Raw genomic sequence first — 2920 nt, forward strand, 5'->3', positions numbered from 1 at the left:
TTTAAGAACATAAGTGCCCTGCTGAATCAGACCAGTGTTCCGGCTATTTATTTATTTATTTATTTATTGAATTTTATTGGATTCCCGCCCTCCTGCCAAAGCGGCTCAGGGTGGCTTACAAACAGTTTAAAATCAACATACAGTTAAAACCAACAATTACACATATAAATACAATACCATAAAATCCCAGCTAATACATCCTATAATAAAGTGCAACACCACCGACGTAGTCAGTTCTAGTCCAGAATCCTGTTGTGCCCAGTGGTCAACCACTTCCCTGTAGGGCCAGCATGCTGTGTGACCCGCACATCAAGAGCAAGAATGCCAAGTGGGCTGATGAGCTCATTCACTGGAGAGACACACTCTCCCAGCAAGCTGAGCACATGCAGGCCAAGAGGGGCACATTGGTGTGAGCTGGGGGGGGGGGCAGGTCTGCTGCTGTTCTTCCCCCAACTCCCCCACAAGGCAGCATCCCCCCCCCCCATGGCCACTGCCACAATAACCTGTGAGATGGCAGTCGTATGGTGGATCCTTGGCCTCTCTGGAAGTGGCAGGCATGTGAGACAGGACACAGCAGCTGTGATGGTGAGGGGAGTATCTTGCAGAGCCCTATGAGTCGCAGTCCTCTGAGCTACTGCATAGAGGAAAAAGAGATTACCCTGCACACATGAGTTACTTCCCAGGTGTGCAGAAAAATCTAAAAACTTTAAAATATAGAGGGGAGAGTTAAAAAACAGCCAAAAAGTAAAACAGAGTTCACTGCGGCTGCGTAGAGAACAGACTTACCAGGGCAGAGGAGGAGGAGCCTTCTCTCCCTGTCCCTCTCTCTCCTGTTTTTCTGATAGCATTGAGTCCTCCCCATGGCCACGCCCCCTCCACCGAAGCTCAAGCCTCCAACAGACAACGTTGGGATTTAAAGCAAACTGCAGCAGCTCTCAGCTGGGGGAAACAGAGTGGGCAGGGCGGAAAACCTTTTTTTCTTCGGAGAATGCAAGAGTGTGAGTGTGTGCCAAACTTCCTTCTCAGATACTAGAGCCAGCAAGCTTTTCCATCACCCTTTGCAAAGAAGTCTGGAACAGAAGGATTTTGCCCAGAGGTGGGTAAGCCTGGCCAGTTCTTTCCCTGCATTGGAATGCCAATAGAGTGGGAATGGCAGAGGCTTCAAATGTAGCTCCCCCCCTCCCAGCGACGCTGCTCTTTGATGCCTCATCCTGACCAAAGTGGTATTGCGTAAATCAGCTGTAATGTTGAGTTACAGTAGTTTAGTCATGGGGATGCTATTAATTAATTAATTTATTTATTTATTTATTTATTTATTTATTTCTATTTCTATCCCTCCTTACCTGACAAGCAGGCTCAAGGCGGTGTAGAATAATAATTTACAATAAAAACAGATAAAACTGCAGAGCTCTGATAACAATGATTACTTTTAAACTGTGGGGTTTCTCTGGACTGCAGTCACCAGTGTTCCCTCTAAGCTGAGTTAGTGTGAACTAGCTACAGCTTTTTAGCCTCCAGCTCACAGATTTTTGTCCTAGCTCAGGGAGTCACAACACATTATGCAACAGTTTGTTGTGGGTCCCCTCTTGTCATACATAATAGCAGGGAGGAAGAAATATACCTTATCATGAAGATAACACTCACCGACAAGCCTGTTATAACCCAGTCCTGGACTCTGAGGGTAACTAAAGTGAGCACATACTTGTGCCTGCATCCTCTCTCAGTATATGCTGGGAAGTTGGGGTGAAACGCTCTCTTCCCAAAATTAAAATGAGGCAAGAAAGAAGTAGTGGGGCCATTAACCAGGTGGACTGGCACAGAAATGGGCCACTGTTCTGAATCCACCTGCACCAAAATACCTCTACAGAACCCTAGTAGCAGTGCAGCACAGGGTGATGTTGAAGGTGGTGAATCACCAGCCAGCCCAAACCTAAACTGCATGCTGAAATTAAAACAGCAGCAGAAAAACTGTTCGTTATCTTGATGGAGAAGGGGTACAGCAGGATAGTGTAACCTGTGTGCCAAACAGAAACCAGCAGAACCCACAGGAGCACAATACTGAAGCTAAGCTAAACATTCTTCTTTGCAGGGGTGGGAGGTAGGAAAGAGAAAACCTGTGATGAAGGGCAGCTGCAGCACCTAGGCTCATCCACTGAGACAGTGATGGTTGGTGTGTACTGCTGCTGAAAGAGGAGGATCAGGATGGACATATACAACCCCTCCCTCTCACTTTCTGAGGCTTTCCCTGGGGAAATGGTGCGTAAGGTTCCTCTGGGTTTGCCCTTGGCTTTGGAACAAAACAAACATTACTGGACTTCTGTGTATTGGGCTGGCCTTGGTTCAGATGTGCTTGCAAAAGTGCCTGCCCACCCTGCACCTTTTAGTGTTCTGCAGGGCTTTTAGGGCTCTTGCTTCTGCCAAAATAAATAAATAAATAAATAAATAAATAAATAAATAAAGCCCTGCTGGGATTCTCTGGTGCGACACTGGTTAGTTCTGTTGGATTTGTGCTACTGCCACATTGGCACTGAGTTCTGCTGCTGGGCATTAGTACATTGCACTGGTTCTGTTGCCCTTGCAGAAATGCCTGCCCCCTCAGTTTGTGCTTCAGAGATTATCAGATTTGACCTTAGTCCTGTTGGATTTTTGGCACTGCTATGTTGGCACTGGGCTGTGCTGCTGGGCACTATTGCACTTGTTCTACTATCCTTGCAACCAATGTTCCCTCTAAGCTGTGGAGTCTTGTGAGCAAAAATTCAACTTTGTGAGCTACTGGCATTATGTCATGAGCAAGCAATTTGCCTACTGCATAAATTAGTTGCTCTGGAGCCATCCTTTCTGAGCTAAGAAAAAAATGTGTGAGCCGGAGGGTAAAAAACTGTGAGCTAGCTCACACTAACTCAGCTTAGAGGGAACACTG

The sequence above is a fragment of the Gekko japonicus genome, unplaced genomic scaffold, assembly GCF_001447785.1.
Source record: "Gekko japonicus isolate JY-2015 unplaced genomic scaffold, Gekko_japonicus_V1.1 scaffold523, whole genome shotgun sequence".
Taxonomy (NCBI): domain Eukaryota; kingdom Metazoa; phylum Chordata; class Lepidosauria; order Squamata; family Gekkonidae; genus Gekko; species Gekko japonicus.